The following is a 22318-nucleotide window of genomic DNA, read 5'->3' as shown; positions in this document are numbered from 1 at the left end:
TTCTAGGGCTGGGCCAGGAAAAGTATGAGACATGACTTCAAGATGCTTTACCAGAAAATAAGAAAATAGAGGAAGATGGGGAAACATCAAAAGGACAGAGAACAGCTCGAAGGGGCTCTCACTGGACAAATCCAAGACAATGTGAACATCAAAATAAATAATAGTAACAGATTATAACCTATTAAGATAGGAATCCATGATTCATACTGACTTAAATAAACAAATAAACAAAAGAAGATTTTCAAAAGAGGTTTTAGGAAATGGGTAAAATATTCCACTCTGTATATAGGGTAGAAGGCACAAACTCTTTCTGGTTGGTTTGTTTATCAGAAGCCATTCCCCATTTCCCAATATTTGTTTATGGCTTCCGACTCCCCTCTCAGGCCATGAGCTCTGGAGGAAAATCTGTTTCAGATGTGAAGCACATGATCCAGTCCTGGTCCATCAAAACAGGCCATGCCCTTGGCCACTGGAACTAGTTCAGGGATGGGCACTTGACCTAGTCTGTCTGATCAAAGTGAACCTCAAAAGTTTTTTGGGGGAAAAATAATCTTACTCTTTTTCACTGGGCTTGAATTTGAAAGGGTGTGACTTGGAGCTGTTCAGTCATCTTGTCACCATAAGGGAAGAGCTTGAAACTCCCAAGGACACCATGCAGAACCTGTGAGTAAAGCAGCTATATAGACTCGTCATATGGTCTGGATACCCATTGACTTCCAGACATCCTTGCAATGTACAGTACGTGGTTTTTTGGTTTTGTTGTTTTTTTTTTCCCCCACACCACCAAAGAATTAATTCAATTCTGACACTCTCTACGTGGAAATAACATCATATGCCACAGGTTAAAGCTCAGTCCCCCAGAATTGACCCCTGATAACACACACACACACACACACACACACTTCAGATGCCAATTATAAGTATAGGTGGTCACCTGGGCTTCTGACTCAGCAGCTATGGGTTGGAGGTTCTCATAACTCCCTCCTTGGGTTCGATCAGTCTGCTAGAGTGGCACACAGCACACAGGCTGTAACTTTGGGCACCTGACTGGCTCAGTCAGTTAAGCATCTGCCTTCAGCTCAGGTCATGATCCCGGGGTCCTAGAATCGAGCCCAGCATCAGGCTCCCCCTGCTCAGCAGGGAGTCGCTTCTCCCTCTGCTCCTAACTTCACTCATGCTCCCTCTCTCTCTCAAATAATTAAATAAAATCGTAAAATAAATAAATAAATAAATAATCAGTTAAAAGGCTAGAACTCGAGAACAGCCAGATGGAAGAGACGCACAGGGCAAAGGATGTGGAAAGGGCACAGAGCTCCCACGCAGTCTCCATGCCTCTGCTCTCCTGGAACCCACACACTTCCACCAAGCAGGAAGCTCTCCGAACCCCATCCTTTATGTTTTTGTACAAGCTTCATTACAAACACAGGTTTGATTCAATCATTGGTCATTGGTGCCCGAACTTAATCTCCAGGCCTTCTCCCCTCCTCTGAGGTCAGGGGAGGGTAGAACTGAAATTCCAAACTTCTAATCCCATGGTTGATTCTTCTGGTGACCAGCCCCAATCCTTAGATGACTAGGAACATTCCAGAAGTCTCTTCATTCACATAACAAAAGACACCTTTGTCGCTCTTACCATTTAGGAAACTCCAAGGGTTTTAGGAGCTCTGTGCCAGAAACAGAGGAAGACCAAATATATGCTGCTTCTTATAAATCATAATATAGTTTTAAGTCTTTGGCCTTACGAATCCTTCTTCCCTCAGGTAGAATTAGAAAACTTGCATCTCTATCTCCTTTGCACCCAGTCACTGGCCTGTACATTCCAGGTGCCAATAAGATGTATCTATGCAGACTTTGAACCTGCATAGGCATTGCTCAAAACACATGTTGTGGGTGAAGGTAGCCGCAGAGGCATCTGGCTACGAGGGTGGGAGTGACTGAAAAGTCAACTCACAGGCACCAGAAGAGAATCAGAATCCGTAGAAGCAATCACTGCCCTGGAGTCAAGTTCCTGCTGGCCAGATGAGCCACAGCCTTGACAGCTTGTAGCAGTGGTGGCAGTGTTCTCATCCTATTGGTCCCCAAGAACTTTTAGGTACACTATTTCTGGAAACTTAACCTTGATCCCAATTCTTCAGCCCCTGCAACAATTCTAAATTACCCCAAATTCTTGAATTAATCTCCTTCTCTGCTTGGTAAGCCAGAGTCAACTTCTGTTGCTCATGACTAAAAGTTCTCTCTGATTAAAAAAAAAAAAAATGGTACCAGGAGTGGGGAAATGAAAATAACAGAACCCAAAACATGTGGAGGGAGGACTTCAGCATTACTGGCTGAAGCAGATGATCCATTTAATGCAGTGACAAAAAGTTGGTCAAATTGTTGTCTGCTCTATCTTAAGACTTCATGCCAATTGAGATTAAAGAGTCAGAAGAAATGGTTGGAAAATTCCAGAATATTCATCCATGCTGGCTATTTCTTGCCATTTTTAATAAAGGCCTACGAGAGAGAGGATTTCAGAGAAGCACTAACCAGTCTACAAGCCACTAGAAAGGATAAAGCTTTGCTAAGAAAGTCACCATCTGACTGCAGCCTATAATCTAAAGTGACTGAGAACTCCATAATTTGAAGGCCTATAAGTTGGAAAAGCTAACTTAACAGCAATGAAGCTACAGTGCTAACAAGAAAGGAGATTGGTGCCTCAGACTCTTGTCCAAAAGCCTAAAAGCTCCCTGTCAATAAAGGAGGAACACCATCCTCCACTCAAGTTTACTATTTAAAATGCCCCAAAGAATCGTTCATTAAACCAGGGGCTAGAGGGCTGGGCAGAGCAGAGAGTGGGTAAAAGATGAGACCTTTTATGCTTACACACTCCATCTAGATGAAATCATTGCTGTGGTTACTTACACATGGGAGTCTCTGAAATCAAACACTGGATCTCTATTACATTTTTGAGGGATATGTATTTCCAAAACAATCTGAGCCTGGCCTATGATTGGCCATTAATCCCTACAAATAATCTTTGGGGGCCAAACTCTCACCAAGAAGAATGGGCTACCAAAGCTATGCAGCCCCCAGAAAAGACATCCACCCCACAATCTGTCTCATACGTAGCTAAGAGAATGGACAGACAATATGGTCTCACATCTGGACCTAATGGGTGGCCTGCACTTCATCACTCAGAGATCACAGAGTTCAGGACAGATGTAGTCATTGACTTTGGACTTTGGACTATACACAGAGTACATGTATAGAAAGAAAGGCATGTCTGGATGTTGAGCAACTAAAAGATTGAACTATAGCAGATGTTTTTAGTTGGCCACCCAACAGCTCCTCACAATTCTCTTCTTCCTTGCTTTCCTCTACCAGCAAAGTTAAAAACTAGTCACCTTCCCAGACTCCTTTGCAGCTAAGGGTGGTCACACAGCCCTGTTCTGGCCAATTAAAATCATTGGAAATCGTTGGGTAGGGTTCACAGTAATGGTTTTTAAAAGGGATAGGCTCAGCTGACATAAGTAAGGCAATTGAACTTTTTGTTTAAAAAATACCCAAAATACTATATACAGGGAGATCTGGCTGGCTCAGTCAGTAGAGTATGTGACTCATGATCTCAGGGTTTTGAGTTCAAGCCCATATTGGGTGCAGAGCTTATAGGAAGGAAGGAAGGAAGGAAGGAAGGGAGGGAGGGAGGGGAAGGAAAGGAGGGAAGAAAGAAAAAGACCTTCGGGGCACTTGGCTGGCTCAGTCGGTAGAACATGCAACTGTTAATCTCAGGGTCATGAGTTTACGCCCACACTGGACATGGAGCTTACTTTTTAAAAAAAACCTACATACAAAACTGAGGTCTCCTTTGACTACCCCTCAAGGCTAGTCTCTTATCCTCCCTTCTTCTCCCATTATCTATTTGGCATGTACCCTTTCAGACCATTCCAAGCATTTGAATATATTTGTATTTGTGTATTTACAATATATGTATTTGTATGAATGTACCTATGTGTATCTGAATGTGTGTGTATAATATGTAATATAATATATACAGCTATACTGTAAATGTATAATGTACAATATTACAGATGATCTATAATGTAGCTGGGGATTAGATAAATGGTATCATACTGAGGATATCACTCTGCAACTTGTCTTTCTCACTCAACAATACGTTTTAGAGCTATTTCCATGCTGTAACTTAAAGGTCTACCTCAGTCCATTTACCTGCTTCATAGTTTTGCATAGTATGGGTGCTCTACAATTTATTTAGCCATTCTTAACTGATGGGCATTTCAGTCATTTGCAGTTTCACGATTTACTTCTCACTCTTAGAAACAATTCCTGTCCCCGCCTTAAAAAAAATTCCTGTCCCTGGCTCTTCACGCACATGTGCAAGTATTTCTCTAGGGTAGATACTTAAAAGTGTAATTACTGGGTCATAGGCTAGGTACATTTTTTTATTTTTATGTCCTTTTAAAATTTTAATAGATCCTGCCAAATTTCCCTCCAAAGTGGCAGTACAAATTTATAGTCTCTCAGTACTGCCTGAGAATTCCCAACACCCTCACCGACTTAATTGTCCCCCCCAGTCTGACGGGTGAGAAATGACTTCTAGCTGCATTCGGTTGCAATTTTCTGATGAGTAGTGAGTTCAGCTTTGCCTGTTGGATTCCTGACTCTACAATGCTTGTTTGCCTCTAGCAGCTCAGTGGGCTCGGTCAAGGATCTGCATCATGGACAGGGACCGTCTCTGAAGTGGGAACCACCAGAGTCAGGCCCTACTGGCTTTGCTGCAGTAATTGAGGGAAGTTAATGACCCTTCCTGGTTCAGAGAGTTGTGCAGGGAATTAAATGAGACAATGCACAGGAAAGGCTTAGCCCAGTGCCTGCAGGTCAGCCTACCCGATAAATGCCAGCTCTCCTCCCAGCCTCGGTACTTTGCTGGGATCACCAGCTCTTCTTCTCTGCTGTGTGATAGACAGCTGTGGACATGACCTCCAGGGATCCCTGCCTCCTGGTATTCACATCCTTGTATAATCTCCTCCTGTCGAGTGTGAGCTGGACCTACTGACTTGCTTTCAGTGAATAGAGTAGAAAGACTGTGACTTCCATCTTGCTGACATACACCTATTGCCTTCACTCTTTATACACTTGGATGAAGCAAGGAGCCTTGTTGGAGAAGGCCACACAGCAAGGGACTTGGGATGTTTGCCAGTGGGAAACCGAGGCCCACAATAACCCATGGAGAGCTGAAGCCTGCTAACAACCACGTGAGTGAGTGTGGAAGCATGTCTTTCCCCAGTCAGCCTTTCTGATGACAACAGCCCCATCTGGTGCTAATCCACGAGGGGCCCTGTGCCAGAGGACCCAGCGTGGCCACTGCCAGATTGCTGATCTACAGAACCTGCAAGATAATAAATGTCATTATTTCAAGGCACTAAGTTTCAGGATAATTTGTTGCACAGTAACAGATAGCTAATACATCACATTCATTCCTTGCGGAAACAGGTTCCTCTGATCACCTTTTTCGATCAGTAATATGAAATTGAGACTCTCCCCTAAAACATGACGTTCGACTAAAAGTAACCCATTGGACAGTTCTCTGAAGCCAGAAGGTGCGGTGAGTTATTCAGAGAAATAAATCCGTGTTTTCACAGCCCTTAGTTTGATTTGCCACCCTGTGCCACTGCGGTGGGAGGTGATGTGCTGTGACAGTAGGAGCAAAGTCTTGATAGTCAGATGGAGCTGGCTTTCAAGTTCGGCGTTGCTACTCCTAGCTGGACCACCTTGGGCATCTCACTTCTCTGAGCCTCTGTTTCCTCGACCTTCAGAAGAGGTTTATGAAAGAAAATCACCTCACTGAACTCACATAGTTGTATTGTGGGGAGGCAGAGATATGACACACGCAAGCCCCAAACATGCTCAAAAATTTTGACCTTCACATTCCCATCTCTTTGAAACTGAAGGAAGAAAACTGAAAAATACACTATTGAGATGGCAAAGGAGAAATAGCAGCTCTGTATGATAAGAGAAGAGGGGTGCCTGGGTGGCTCGGTTGGTTAAGCGTCCGACTCTTGGTTTTCGGCTCAGGGCATGAACTCAGGGTCATGAGATCCAGTCCCACATAGGGCTCCACACTCAGCGTGGAGTCTGCTGGGGATTCTGTCTCCCTCTGCCCCTCCCCCGTACATGCAGTTTCTGTCTCTCTCAAATGCATGCATACAATACATAAAATCTTTAAAAACAAAGAGAGAAAGAGAGAAGAGAAGAAAGGCCCAGGCTTTCCCTCACACGATTAAGAATAAACATGGATGAGATGTGGGACTGCACTCAGGAATGGACAGTACTGGTGAAGAACGCTGTCGACATTGATATTAACAAATGTACTCTCTTCAGCCTTGCAAAGGGAGGGGGAGTAAAAGGTCTTGGAGTATTCCCTAGAAGGGTGTGAGCTGGTTTTCTTTTAACAATCTCACTTAATCTTCGCAATCACCTTCTAAGTAATTAGGGGCTGAAAAGTAAAGGTCTGCTGGCTTCGGAGAGATCCTATCTGGGGCACTTTTCCTTCTTTTTTCCAAAAAAAATACTCTAAAACCACAAACCTACACCTGTTTCCCTTGAATCAGGGGCCCCCAAAATGATGTTTTCAATTAACAGATCCCTTTCTTTCTAAACTTGATCTCAGGCCAAGGCTGTATAACTAAAATATTCATTCTCTCTAACGGCCCCACCACCAAATAAAAAGTAAGAAAGAGAAGACAGCATCCACTGTTTCTTATGTTTCTTGTGTTACATTATTCACTTGTGAAAATTCAAGCTCTTCCTTCAGTGGAAGCACAAATCCTTTGAAATGAGAGCGAGAAACAGCTGTGGCCCAATTCTGGCTCTAGCCCAGATAGACTGAGGATGGTTCCGGGAGGACGGCCGGGGGGAGCTTTAGCCAAAACCCTCTTCTGCCTGTGTTCCTCCCCATCCAGAGGACCAAGCCCTGTCTAGACAGTCAGCCCCATAGATTACTTCCGTTTCAGCTCAGTTCCTCCCTTCACCTGCTCCTGAGTGATGAGGGCACATTGGTAAAGACTTTAGATCATTCCAGAAAGTTCCTTCAGTTCTCTGCCTCCAAGAGGGACTGGTACAGGGAGGATGGGGAAAGAGTGTCTTTGGTGTTATGAAAGTGGGCACAGAAAAGGAATGACCATGGGAGTCATTCCTACCACCCGGCCCTCTGGGTGAAGGCAGCTTTGAAAACAAGTCAGGAATTGCAGCCAATACTTGTTTTCTCAACGATTCTGCATCCAACAGTACAATCAATCCAGTCGTTCAAGATTGGCATTCTTTTTTTTTTTAAGATTTTATTTATTTATTTGACAGAGAGAGATCACAAGTAGGCAGAGAGATAGGCAGAGGGGGAGGGGAAATCAGGCTCCCTGCTGAGCAGAGAGCCCGATGTGGGGGCTTGATCCCAGGACCCTGAGATCATAACCTGAGCCGAAGGCAGAGGCTTAACCCACTGAGCTACCAGGCACCCCTCAAGACTGGCATGCTTAACACAGAATTGGAAGAGACAAATGTCTCCTTCCATCAACCTAAAACAAAGCTTGGCCCTCTGGGTATGTAGGCCAGAGTTTGTGAATAAAATACAGGATGCTGAGGCGCCTGGATGATCTAGCCAGTGAAGCATCCAGCTCTTGGTTTCCACTCAGGTCATGAACTCAGGTCGTGGGATCCAGGCCCTCATGTGGCTCTGTGCCCTGCTCATAAGCTCCTTGAGTGTCTCTCTCCCTCTGCCCCAAACCATCCCCTCAACCTCCCAACCCCCACCCCTGTGCTCTCATTCTCTATCTCTCTCAAATTAAGAAAAACAAAACACAAAACAGGATCCCGGGTTAAATTTAAATCTCAGATAAACAACCACTTTATCTACTAAGAAAATTTTTTTATTATCTGAAATTCAAATTTACCTGGTCATTCTGTATTTTTTTTCCCAACTCTGTGTCTACGGGTAATTTGTCACTGAAAGGAGGGATCCACAGGCACAGAGTGAGACATGGCTCAGAAAGGGTTCAGTGGGGTTCAGTCCAAGGGGCATCCAAGACCCACGCTTGGTAGTTCCACTGGGGATAGGGGTCTCATGGCGATGGTGCCAGTGGCATCATGTGAAAGGGACATCTCTGGGCAGGGTCTTCTCCATGCCTCAGTCTCCTCCTTCCCGCCTAAGGCTCATCCAGCCACTTTTCTCTTGATTCTCAGAGCTATCTGAGACGCATCCAAGAAATTCCTTCCTGATAACACATTTTTAATTGATGTTTTCCCAAATATATCTCTTTTCTCAGTTAAATAAATAAGATGCCCATGAGCATTCAAGCTCTCGGTCCAACTTCGGGGTATTTCAGGTCTGGGGGCAGGGGCCAGAGCCCCCATCCCAGCCCCGGCCCCAGCCCCCCAGAAAGGGCCAGGCAGATTTCCCTGGTGGGCAAATGCCCCAGAGGCACTCAGCGCGCCCTCCGTTGGAGAACTTGGCCACACCGCGGTGTCTGCGAGGCTTCCGTTTGGGCCCTGCCACCTTCTTCTCTGCTCTTTGTGGGTTCACAAGGAAAAGAACAGTATTAGGTAGATTTTAGGGCAATCGGGCACTGTGCTCCCACACCGGCTGCATTTGTACCTCTGAAGGCCAGTGATGGCATGGACAGGGCCAGTTTCTGTGTTCCATTCTCCACCAGCAAAGAGTCCCTGGGGTCCTCTTTCAGCTGAGGGCTGGCCCATCAAGCCATTTGCTAAAGAATTCCGTGGGCACTTGCCCTTGTAACTGGTGGCTGGACTCGTCCCTGGAGGCCCACAGCAGCCCACTGGGAACCGGCCCTTCAACCACTGACTCTGTGCCCCCACCTTTCACCTTCCTTCCAGGCAACTCCCTGTTTAAATACGAGGGGTTTGGAGCTGCACACATTCAGCTATGAACCCTGGCTCTACCAGTCCTTGGCAGTGAGATCTCAGTCACTGCCCCTCTCTGAGCCTCCGCTCTCTCATCGTTAAGAAAGGAGAAATAAATCCACCTAACTTGCGGGATGTGGTAAGGATGTCATGAAAGGGCACACGTGAGGAAGGTGCTCAAACAGTTCCCAAGACATCCCCGGGGCTTGGCTCATGCCCTCTCTTGCAGAATGGAAGGCAGTTGGTAGGGTCACAGCCCACGCCCAGTGACCACGAGTTGTATTAACAATAATCACCTCTTGCCTCTATTTACCGTTCTTATGTCTCAGGAAATGCAAATAAAAAAAAAAAAAAAGATGTCAAAAACCCCAGCCCTCGTGAAGTTCATCTGCTTTAGGTCCGTCAGTTCTTACAGCCACCCAACGAGGTAAGTACTACCGCTATGTCTACTCTACAGATCAGGAAAGTGAGGCTCAGAGAGGGTAAGTGACTCGCCCAAGGTCACTCAGCTTCGTAAGGAAATCAACTGGGACTTACACCCAGACTCCAGAGCCTGTCCCTTTATTACTGCTTGGTTTTGCTTAAGCTTCACGAGAAGGCTGTGAAACTGAAATGATACGGGACCGTTTGCCAGGGTGAGGATAAAAAGGACTGAGCCAGAGTAAGTCATTCAGGTCAAGTCACCAGGTTGGTCAGGTCTAGAGCTCCAAGTGAACATTGGTGGGTCTGAACCCAAAGGCTGTGGGGCCTTCATCTTACCGCCAGAAGGACCACCTCTGAGCATCCCAGGGGGAAGCCAAGGCCTGGTATACAGGAGACCCCTCAAAATCCCTCTTTTGTTGAAAGAGACCCCAAGTCAGACTCAGCTACCCTGACAGTGGTAGAGATCAAAGCCACGGAAGAGTCAGGACATCCGCTTCAAGACTGAAAGGAACTAGATTTGGAACTCTCTCCTCACTCCACCTCTGTTGCTTTCTCTTCACCTTAGCATGGTCGATGAGGCCTGCCTCAGCCATCGTCTCCCCGTGCTCAGCACCCCACAGGAGGTCTCAAGAAGCCACGCCCAGTGGAGTGTTTTTGGACGACTCCTGCCAATGGGCTTGAGCCAAGCTGCTGGTCCTCTGGGATGCATCTGAGCGTCTTTCCGGGAGAGGCCACCTGTGGAGAGTCATCCTGAGCTCATTCTTCACAGCCCCATCCAAGCCTTCTCAAAATGACTTCTTCCCTTCTAGAAAGCCTTTTTAATCCCAAACTACGTTTTTGCTTTTCCCTGCCAGCACCCTAGCCTACTTTATGCATTAGAAATGGTGGTGGTAAAGGGGGTTTCTTCAGTTTCGTCCCACATGGCTTCAGAGCTATGGTGGGAATTCCTGCCTAAGTGGGAGGAGGCTGGTGCCAACTCCGATGATATGTTCCTGTATTTGCTACTTCTGCTTATTGAAATTAGACAGACCTGGGTGCAAACCCAAGCACTATCTTGCAAGTTGAAATTTAACTAAACGTAGACTGTTTTACTAACTGGTTCCCCCGTATATTACTCTAGACTTTCAGATGTAACAGAAAGCTAATTCCAGTAGTTTAAGGAAAAGGGGGAAATAAAGCTTAGGTATTTATCGGCTCATGAAATGTAGAGCCCAGGATAGTACTGGGTCAGCTTTAGGCACAGCTGGATCTAGGAGTTCAAATAAGGTCAGGACTCAGGCTCTCACTCTACCTTTGTATGTGTTTTCTGTGTTGAATTCTTTTTTTTTAAGGTTTTATTTATTTATTTGACAGACAGAGATCACAAGGAGGCAGAGAGGCAGGCAGAGAGAAAGGAGGAAGCAGGCTCCCCGCTGAGCAGAAAGCCTGATGCGGGACTCAATCCCCGGACCCTGGGATCATGACCTGAGCCAAAGGCAGAGGCTTTAACCCACTGAGCCACCCAGGCGCCCCTCTCTGTTGACTTCTGTTAGGAGCTGGATTGTGTCTCCTCAAAATTCATATTTTTTTTTAAGATTGATTTATTTTAGGGAGAAAGAGAGAGTGCATGCATCCACATGCAAGGAGGGGCTGGGGCAGAGAGGGAGGGAGGGAGGGAGATTCTCAAGCAGACTCCCCGCAGAGCACAGAGCCTGACTTGGGGCTCCATCTCCCGACCCTGAGATTGTAACCTGAGCTGAAATCAAGAGTTGTATGCTCAACCAAGCCACCCAGGAACCCCCAAAATTCATATGTTAAAGTCCTAACCCCTTGTACTTTAATGTGATTCTACTTTATGACAGGATCTTTAAAGAGATAATTAAGATAAAATGAGGTGACATGGGTGAGCCCTAATCCAGTATGACTAGTTTCCCTATAAGAGGAGGTTAGAACATGGACAGACACAGAGGGAAGCCCGTATGATGACACCAGAAGATAGCCAGGTACAAGCCAAGGAGAAAGCCCTCAGAAGAAACCCACTTCATCGACACCTTGATCTTGGACTTCCAACTGCCAGAACTGTGAAAAAAAATGGATATGTGCTCTTAAAGCTGCTCAGTCTGTGCCGAGGTATGGCAGCCCTCGCAAACGAATATAGTTTTGTTCTCAAGTTACGCCATTCTATGTAGTGACAGTGTGGCCCTTGCCGTTCCAGGCTTATGTGCCCTGCTCAGCAGCCTCAGCAGAGGAGTCTCTTTTCCCTACAAGGTCTAATAAAAAATCCCAGAATTGAATCTCATTGGCCTGATTTGGGTCACGTGCACACTCCTGAGCCAATCTCCTGTGACCAGGAGGATGGAAGAAGCTGATTAGCCAGACCTGAGTCTTGTGCTCACCCTTCAGGTCTAGCCGGGGTCATCCAGACCACACGGCTGGGAGCATGGGAGCAGGACTGGGAAGGAGATGGAAATTCCCCGGGGAAGATGGGGCGGAAAGGGAGAGTGGGTGCCAAAAGGCTGAAACTGCCCTGCTCTAATCTACCCCCACCCACAATCCATTCTCTACTGAGCTGCCCAAGAGCTCTTTCTTCATTTCAAATCAGACCATCTCACACACCACCCCGTCTTTCAATAACGTTGCATTATCTGGCCTGCCCGCCTCTCCACCATTTCCCCTCTCAGCGCCCCCCCCACCCCAGCTCTTGGTATGTGGGTATGAGGGGCAGGGGGCCCCTCAAGGTCATATAGCCACCCCTAACCTCAGAAACTTCCCTAGTCGCTCCTCCAGACCCAGATTTACAGACCACTCTCTCTGGAAATTCTTCTCTTTTGAGGCCAACCCACCTCAGTGCCAAAGCAGAGCTAGGAAAACGTGATGGTAAAAAGCCGGATAGACTGGCTAGGTGCACATCTGTTCTCTGTGTGACCTTGGGTGCGTTATTCACGTTCTGTACCTTCATTTTCTCAGGACCCAGTTCCCAGGATTGTTGATGAGATGAAGGACTTAGTCCATGAAAAGTACTTGGAACGGTGTCTGGTACATAGAGAACACTAATAGGTGCTAACTATTGTTACATCCTGTCGTTTGGACACACCCCTACTGGGGACGATCTGTGTCCCTCTGAAGGAGGGACTGCGTAGTCGTCACACCCGGGGCTCAGTAGGCGTGCTGGTTCCCCAGCAAGGAGAAGGTTCTCAGAATCTGGAAACCCTGAAAGCAGTTGAGTGAGAGAGTAAGCAAATGAATGAGTGAACACAGAGGAAGAGTCTGGGACGACGGATGGAACAACATCTTCCCTGGATCTGTGATGTGGGCAGAGCCCCACCTGTTCTGCTCAGAGCCAGCCCCACCCTTTTCTCCTGAAAGCCATTTTCTTCCTACCCCTGCTCCTGCTTCATTCAGCCGAAGTTCAAGTGCAAACCACCAGGAAAACCCAAAGAACGTTCATGGGATAAATCACCCGATTACTAATCAGGTCCACCCCGTCCCACCGTTAACCGCTATTTTCCCTGCGAAAAGTAAACACGCCTCCTCCCCATCGCCCGACAGCGAAGCCATTAAACCCAGGAAGGGCGTGTCTCCACAGCAGCCCAGAAAAAACTTGAAAGTGGAAAAATACGGTGGATTCGGTGATTCAGTGGTCGTTAAGATAGCCAAAATGTTTGGTTTCAGCTTTGACGGAACCTATTCCTCTCCTCTGTTTTCCCTTTGAAGCTCAGAGCAGCAGAGCCTCAGAAGACACCTGAGCAGGCTCGATGCCTTTGCGCTCCCAGGTGAGTTTGCCAAGCACCCGATCTGCCCCCTACTCACCCCCACCTCCCCCAACTCCTAGGACTGGGCGTGACACAGGCAGGTGAGCCTGAACAGCGCCCTCTGGAGGAGACGGGGCGGTGCTGCGAAACCAGGGAGCACGGCCCCCAGCACTTGGGCGACACATTTGGCTCTGGCTTCTGGCAGCTAAGGCAGAAAGAGAAACACATCGGGTTGCATAGTTTTCATTTTCCGACAACAGAAAGCATGTTCAAACCTCGGCAGAGACAACATTTTTACTGGAACCAGACTCCAGAAGGAATGCACTGGGGCACTGCGGGGATAAAGGACGCTGGGTGACAGGGCGGTGATCTCTGCAACCGCAGTTTCATGTGTCCCCACATGGGTTCCTTCACTCCCAGAACACACACCTGCTGGGCCCGCCTCCATTGGGGCCCCGGGGCCACAGGCAGGGCATGGCACACCTCCTGCTGCTCACGGCTTCTCCTCCTTCAGTCCTGAGGATGCCCACTTCTCAGGTTATCACCTCCCTCTGCCCATCAGGGGCAGCCAGGACAACACTGTTACTCTAAGGGCTGGATGGGACTTCCTCCCTCGCTTGATAATGTAATCATTTGGAGAGGAGATGGACCCAAGGGTAGCCCATACACCTAGGTGCCCTTGCCCCCCTACAGCCAGCCTCCCTCTTCACCTTTGCTAACAAAATTCCCATTGTGGTAGGCTGTACCCAGCCCTAGGGGACACGTGATAGATCTAAGAAGGCCAGGGTGACCCCAGTCTCCTTTATTTTATTAAAGACTCACTTTCCCATCCTTGAAGCTAAGGACCCAGTCTGGTCAAAGAGATGTCTGCTAAAGCTTCTGGGAAAGTTCTTTCCTCCCAGTCCATGGAAAGCTCCTCCTTTCTGCTTTGAACATGATATGTGAAGACTGAGGCTCTGAGCTACAGCAGCCTTTTAAGACTGTGAAGTGATAAGCCCGGACTCTTTTTTAAAATACGTGGAAGATAGCAGAATAAAGAAGGAGAGCCCTTGATGCGAACTCTGATCATCGAACCAACCTATGACCAACTGCTTGTCTGAAGATATGTATCTTTATTGTTTTTGCTACCTTTAGAGGATTGTCCTATTACTTGCAGCCAAGTACATCCTAATTAATGCAACAGGTGTACACACAACATGAGAAAATTCAGTCCTAAGGAGACCACTAAGGGTCATGAAAAGAAAGAAAGAAAGAAGCTTTGGAGTAAAACGACTCTGGCTTTCAACTTGGGCTCCTGGTGGACCAGTGACAAGGGACTCTAGACATACAAGTGCTGGACATATTTCCTGGCTGCCCGTCTCTTTCACCACACTTTCCCCAGCAGCCAGATGCATGCCTCGCTCATGGTAGGCATCCGGGAAAGTTCTGTTGAACAAAGGAATAAATTCCTTTTCTTCGCTCTTAAGAGGTTTCAGTGGTGTGTTGATTTGCTAAGGCTGCCATAATAAACTACTACAGACTGGGTGGCTTAAACAGCAGAAAACTATTTCCTCACAGATCTGGAGGCTGGAAGTCGAAGGTCGAGGTGTCAGCAGGTTTGGTTTCTGCTAAGGCCTCTTTCCTTGGTTTGTGGATGATGTCCTTCTTCCTCTGTCTACACTGGATCTGCCCTCTGCGCTAATGTCCCTGGTGTCTTTCTGTGTGTCCAAATTGCCTTGTCTTACAAGCACACCAGTCATGTTAGATTAGGGTCTACCCTAATGACCCCAGTTTAACTGAGTTGTCTCTTTAAAGACTCTATATCCAAATACAGACCCATTTTAAGATACTGGGGGTTAGGGCTTCGCCATATGAATTTTGGAGTGGGTGGGGGCAGGAGACAAAATTCATCCCGTAACAATTGGTTATGGCCAAGTTTGTCCCCAGTGGTTAATTCAAATCTTTCCCCCATTCCCTGCATGTCCACTGGTCGTGTAGGTCTCCCTCTTGGCATTTTTAATGAAGATTTTTTTGATAAGTGCTTTCATAACATTCATTTGACAAACACCAGAATAGCCCTTTTTTGTCTGCTTGTTTGTTTTATCCAAAGTACTTTCCACATCTATGATCCCACAGCCTCCTAGGTGGTGTTCTCATTTTGCACATAAGAAGTCAGCTGACCTGCCCAAGGTCATTTGCACATAGCTGAATCAAAGTACAGGAGGCCAGGTCTGTCTGATACTGAACCTTGGCCTCACCTCACTCTGAGGCGTGTGTGTGCCTCGGCAAGGGTTCCAGGGGTGGATTCTTTACATGGTATGGATAAAGGCTGGGACCCCAGGCTTCTTCTTCAAGGAAGCTCCTCTCCATGACAGTCTGACTGTCTCCCATCCCACCACTCCAAGCGCCAATCATACACCACTTCCTGACACACAGGTCCTTTCCCATTTTGAGGAGTTGTGCCCCTGCAGAGCATGCATTTCCCTACTCCCTCCGTCCTCCCCCTCCTCCTCATTATGATTTCCCCCACAAATGCCCATGCTCCTTTTGCCTGTAATCTCCATCCTCCACCCTGACGTCCACAAGCTAAAATTGTCCAGCCCAGCTGGCCTCCCCCCGGGCCGAGGGCATTCCCTGTTGCTTCCGTATCCTCCTCACTGGGCAGCAGGCAGCACACGGCTTGGCAGAGCTTTGCCACCCAAGGAATATGGCTCTGAACTGATGTGAAGGCTGTGGAGAGAGGTGGCGTCCCTGTTCCTGTGCGGAGAGAGTGTTTGGGAAGAATATGTTTTTAGAGATTGGGAGAAGGGAGGGGAAGCGAGGGGACTTGAGCAGAGACTGGGGGAGGGGCCATGGAGGAGGAAGAAGGGCTGCAGTGGTCACAGGTCTCTGGGAGGGAGGATTTAGCTTGGGAACAGAGCCTCCCCACCATGGAAAAACAGGAAGCAGGCTTTCCCTCCTGTCTTTGAGCCAAAAGGAGAAGGAGTCCACACCTGAGCTTCCCATCAGCAATTTCTGCGTCCAAAGAAGGGGGAAAATCCAATTTTCCTGGCAAGGAGAAGGCCTAGCTAGCTTTTGGTAGAGAAATAATGACATCCAGTGGACATCCGTGTCATCCTCAGACTCGGGCAATGGCTTCCCTAGTCAGGAGACCTTCCAGAGGAGCTGGGACAAGAAGAAGCCGTGAATCCAGCACTGGAGAGTGGAGACTAAATCCTGATTCTGCCTCTTTGCTCTGTGACCTTGGCTAAGTCACGTCTCCTCCCCGGGGCCTCTGTTTCTTCCATGGAAATGGACAGACTCTGAAAGCACTTTTTATGAACTGGTTATCAGTCACGGCTTCTCCTATTGTCAGAACTTGGGTTTCTTGCTAACAGTCGCTTCGAGGCAGGGTTGTGAAGCAAAGGAGGGCTTTGCTTCAGATGGCCCTGCGTTCAAATGTAGAATTCCCCTCACTGAATGACCTGAAGCAATTAAACATCTCCCTGAGCACATAGTTCTGCGAAATGGGTTCATGACCGCTTCTAATCCTTGAGGGTTGGTGCCAGTATGAGACCCTATGCTGGGCGCACAGGCAGCAATATTCCTGGAATATAGAATGACTGACGTGTCCCCACCCCAGGGGCACAGGTCGGGGGGGGTACTATGCAGTTGGCAGCACTGGGTCTCAACACCTGGAAACATAAGAGAAGAGCTTCGAGTCCTTGCATTCCCTGCACGGCTCCAGCACGTGCTCCAGCCACCTTCAGGGGTTGGAGGTCTCTGGGATCTCACAGGCCTCTAGGGCCAGCAGGGGCCATAGGTCAAGACCACCCATTTGATACAACAGCTCCTCAGGCTGGGGGGGGGGGGGGGGCAGGCTAGAAAAAATTGAATGCCAGGGGTGAAGCAGACCCTTTCACTGACACCCCTCCAAGAGGAGACAGGAACCTAGGGGACAGTCAAACCTGACTATGACTGAATTACAAGCCCAATCAACAGAGCTGAAACCCCTGAACTGGAGGGAGGCAAGCCAGAAAATGACCAGATGAAGCAGGCTGCTCTTAGGAACCCAAGGAGCTCTGGGAGCCAGGGAAACTGTGTTCCAGAAACAAAATGATATTGTGGCATGACAGAATTTGGGATAAGAAAGTAATACTCTTGATGTAGGCAAATCCTATGGACATAGTAGGTGCTCAAGAGAGGCTGCCTGGCTTTCTGCTTCTTGCTCCCGTCTGTGCGGAAGCTGGCCAGCTCCACACAACTGTGTGTGAAGCCATCCTGAGCACCTGTCCTGTTCATCTCGATGTCCTGGATAAAAGGAAATAGGTGTGTGATCCTGGCCCCTCAGAGGTGAGCCCCAGCCTATGCAGGAGGAAGGCCTGAGTACTCACAAAAGAGCTGTTCCCTCTCATGCCCCAACAACCTGCCAGGGAAGACTACCCCCAACCCCATCCTCTTTATGAACCAGGAAGCAGGAACCCTGGGAAGGCATGTGATGTCCCCAAGTCACACAGGTAGGACGCTGAGGAGCTGGAGTTTAAACCTGGCATCTGACCATTGGTTCCCAGAAAGGACTCTGGATGGGGTTTGCTGAGGCTCGGCCTTGTGCAAGGCTTCATGCTGAATGAAGTCCCATGCTCTGTGCTTTACTGCGTTGTCTCACACGTTCCTCACAAAAGCTCTACAAACCACTCCTCCCTCTCTTCACCTCCCCTCCTGTGTTGCAGATGAGAAACCTGAGGTTCATGGAAGTGACATGACTCACGTAAGGTCACCAGGTGGTCAGCGGAGGGGCCAGGACTCAGTCTACAGAGGACAATGTTCTCACGTATAACCACTCTGCGATTCCAGGTGAGGCGGCCATGTCGTAACAGAGGCCAGGGAGTGTCCTGACCGGTTACGGCGGCCACACTCCAGCAGGTCCTGCAGTCCTCCAGGGTGCCTTTCAGGTGCTCTCATCATCCCCCGTCTGCCTGAAATGTGGCATATCCTCATGCTGTAAACAACAGAAAATACTTCTTTCCTCTTCCCACCTCAACTAGCTCTGTGACATCAGACAACGTGTCTTCACTTCTCTGAGCCTCAGTGTTCTCATGCAGGAAATGGGGCCTGGAAATCCCATTTACAAAAGTATTGTGAGTTACTGTTTTCATCCCGAATGCCTCTCTTCTCTGAACACACCTGTGAGGTGCCCTCCAGTCCCACAGCCTGGATTCCAGCCACCAGCTCTCCTGTCCTGGCTCTTAACGCGGGCCCCTGCCACAGGCCAGAACATCTGCCCACAAACGCCATAGAACTTTGCCCCTGAGCCGGGGTCCTGCCAGCAAAGAGTTTAAACAAACAGAACTGGGCAGAAGTGAAATGGTCCGTCGGTTGTAAAAGGTTGTGCCTCATGCTCCTGGGCTCGGGTTTCATGATAATCCGAGTGATGGTTCTCCTGAGGAGGATTAGGCAGAAAATGGCAGGGGGCTCGACGGGGAGCAAGAAAAAAAACAGTCAAGTACCCAAGGCAAGCACTGCCAAGAAAGTGGCCCCAGATGGTCAATAAACAGAAGGTGGTGGTGGATGCTGGGATGGGGAGTTGTGGGGGTTGGGACACTGGAGAAAACTTGGGGCTCTTTCCAACTGCTCAGTCGGGCCTTCACTGGTGAGAGACGTTTCCCCCAAATCTGTGGAGGACTACCAGCAACCCCAAACCGCTGTGGCCGGAATCTGGGAGGTAAGGCTCCCAGCACAAAGGCTTTCTGAGGCTGTGCAGGTAAAGCGGGGAGCACATAAAGAAAACGACAGAGGGGCGCCTGGGAGACTCAGTGGGTTAAGCCGCTGCCTTTGGCTCAGGTCAAGATCTCAGGGTCCTGGGATCAAACCCCGCATCGGGCTCCCTGCTCAGCAGGGAGCCTGCTTCCCCCCCCCCCCTCTGCCTGCCTCTCTGCCTACTTGTGATCTCTCTCTCTCTCTGTCAAATAAATAAATACAATCTTAAAAAAAAAAAAAAAGAAAATGACAGAACACACACGGGATGAGCCTCGACAGGTGACATCAGCCTCTGTGTTGGAAAGGCCAGAGGGAGTGATAGGGACCGTGGCCCTGGGGACAGCTGGGACTGAGCTGTTAGCTCCGCCCAGTCTCTGGCCAGCAGCGGGAATGCAGGCCCGGGGTTGCCAATCTTTTTCTTTTTTTTTTTTTTTCAAGAGAAGTAGGAAAGAACGGATTTTGTTTTTTAATGTGCAGGTTCCCAATTTTTAAACATTGGCAACTTATTCCAATGTTTTTTTAAAGTGCTACGTGGGCCAAACAAAATATATCTGCAAGCCAAATTTGACTCACAGGCCACGGGTTTGCAATTTCTGCAGTTTTGTGTCACAGTAAACGCAACGGGATCTGCCTGGATTCAAGCCCCAGCTCTCCCATCTACAGGTGACTGTGGGCAAGTCACCTAGCCTCTCCGAGTCTGTCACCACATCTGTAAAATGGGAGTAATAGTAGCGTCAACTTCATTGTGACATTTGAGAAAGTTTGAGGCAATTATGTCACGGAAATTCCTTGGCATGATGCCCAGCACACGGTAAGCCCTGAAGAAATGTTAGCTGTTGTTACCAATGCATCCGGTGGAGGTGGGGGTGAAGACAGAATAGCAGCAGTGGGTGAAGAAGAAGCCAGGAAAAGAGACCAAGCAGACAAAACAGGACCAAGCATGAAAACGCCAACAAAGCATTCCCTATCTTGCTGTGTCTGGAATGGCCCTTAGGGATTACTGTCATAAACTGGTGTCACACTGACAAGAGAATTTTGGACAGGTTGGATAGTGACCTGAAGGGTGGTGGCACTCCACTATCCCTCTTTTGAGAATATCACCAAGGAGACCCCATGAAAACTTCTGGATTGTTGGAGAGCAAAAGCTGGTTAGGGAGGGGGTCCTGTAAGAGGCAAAATGGCGCTCTGGGTCTGTGGCTCAGCCACTGCCCAGCCATGTGACTCTGGTGATGTCATTTCTTCTCCCTCTGAGTCTCCAGTTACCCATCTGTACAATGGGATAACAATAGCTATCTCTCAAGACAGCGGTTGGGATTAGGAATGAGGTAGTGTAGGATCTGGCGAAGCACTCATATCCCCCAAATGGGGGTGGCCACCTCTGCTAACTGTTGTTATCGCATCCACCAAGCTCTCCACAGGTAACCATCATGATTTTTCTCTGAGGAACCATCCCTTACCATTTCCGAACTGGATGGTTCAGTTGGTGTTGATTCTACCCCTGATTCTAGGGACAGGTGTGTGAGTCAGGGGTAGCTAATGAGAGTAGCATAGGATCCTGGGTCAACAGGAACCCAGACCAGGAGGGAAAAGTTCTCCCTCTTCCACCAGATGTGTTGTAGTGAGGAGTAGGCCAGAGCGGCTAGTGGCCGTCTCACGACCACATGGGAAGAGCCTATCTAAGAATGGAACCAATATCAAGGAAATCAGAGCAAAGAGTTGGAACTATTCTTGAGCACCTGGATCCAGCTATGCCTGAGGCTCAGACTACACTGGACTATACCATTGCATCAGCCAAAAAAATTCCTTTTTCTGCTTAGACCATTTTGGGTTGAGTTTTCTGTATCTTGCAACAAGAACCACAACAGATACATGAGCCTTAAGGATGAGTTAAGAAAATGGCCAAAAGGAGAGTTCCATTAGTTGGCAGTTCTTACAGGCTCTCAGAGCATGCTCTGAGTATGACAGCACTTTTTTCCTTCTTTCAACGTATGGTAATACCCCCTGAAAGGCTTTCACAGACTTTGGTCAAGTTTTCCTTAAAGGTGTGTTTGTAAATCGGGGGCAATTTTTTCCCCCTGAAGGACATTTAACAATGTCTGGAGACATTTTTTGTTGTCACAATGGAGCAAGGGGGAGACAGTCTGTGTTACTTGGCATCTAGGGGATAGAGGCCAAGGATGCTGCCAATCACCCACAGTCCACAAGACAGCCCCCCTTCCGAACAGGAATGATCCCATCCAAACATCAGTAGTGCTGGGGTTGAGACGCACAGCCTAAGTAATACACCACCCAATATGTCACTCCCACCAACCTTTCTTTAGCCACCATAGCTTTCCTGAGGTCTTAAAGTGCTGCATACTTGAGGACAAAAGCCAGGCTATTAGGGAATTTTATATACTTCATGATGTTCTCCTGGGGTAGGCAATGCTGTGACTCCAACCCAATTCAAAGAAGCTGCCCAAAATGTACACACAAGTTAGCATAATCTTCTCATGGGTCTGCAGCCACCCTCCCCATCGTTATAACATCCCAAGTCTATAACTAGTGGACCAACAGGAGGAGAAGGCAACCTCTCTGAAGAAAGTCTCATCCAGTGACATATGTCTGTCTTCCCACATCCAGCGATAATGGATCAGACAAATAAGCAAATTACATAAATCCCACATACCCAACAAAAAGGAGAGATAGCATTCCCTTTCTATCTAAAGTAGCACTTCTCAGTGTGTTTCTCCTCAGAACACTAGTCTTATGAGATACTCATAGGCGGGGGAAAATGATTCCAAGACCAAATAAATGTGGAAACACGAAAGCCTCTATTACCTCTGTGGGCAGTGACAACATGCATTACCACATTGGAGGCTCTGATAAGTCCTGCAGTTAAAAACATCTGACTTTCTTTAACTCCATATTTTTCAAAGTCGAGCACAGAATCTTTTTTCATATATAATGCTTATTTAATATTCCATGGAACTGTCATCCCAGAAGATACACATTGGGAAACATTTCAAGGGAACTACAGATCAAATGAAATCTAGCATATAAATAAGATGTAAAAGCTGATCCAGAGAAACGAAGTAATGATGGCAATAGGCTAAGGCCCTTTGGCCAGAGAACTCTGCCTTAAATGTCTCAGTATGCCTCCTTCTAATTTCATTTGCGCATCCTTACATTTTTATAGCTACTTCAAGAGTCTCCAGAGGGCCAACCAAATTAGATACTAAAATTATCACACTAAAAAAGTCACGCTCCAGTAGATACTCCACTGATGGATAGAATTTGGAGAAACTGTTGCAGAAGGGATGGCATTGTTCTGTGAATGCCCGCCTTCCCGGAGAGCCTTCTCATGCAAAGAAGAATAGGGGCATTTGCCCCTTGAATCTTCAGACCTCCAAGTCATTTCACGAGTATGCAGTTCTTACAGTTTCCATCAGTCATGTTGACCCTGTCAAAGTTTATCAAAGAACTGGGTGGGGGTCAGGAGGGGCGAGGAGGGAGCAGTGGACAGTGGCGTTAGCCACACCTAAGCACCACCGCCG

Source organism: Meles meles, chromosome 3 (assembly GCF_922984935.1).
Source record: "Meles meles chromosome 3, mMelMel3.1 paternal haplotype, whole genome shotgun sequence".
In the NCBI taxonomy this organism is placed as follows: Eukaryota; Metazoa; Chordata; class Mammalia; order Carnivora; family Mustelidae; genus Meles; species Meles meles.
This window is presented reverse-complemented; position numbering follows the sequence as displayed.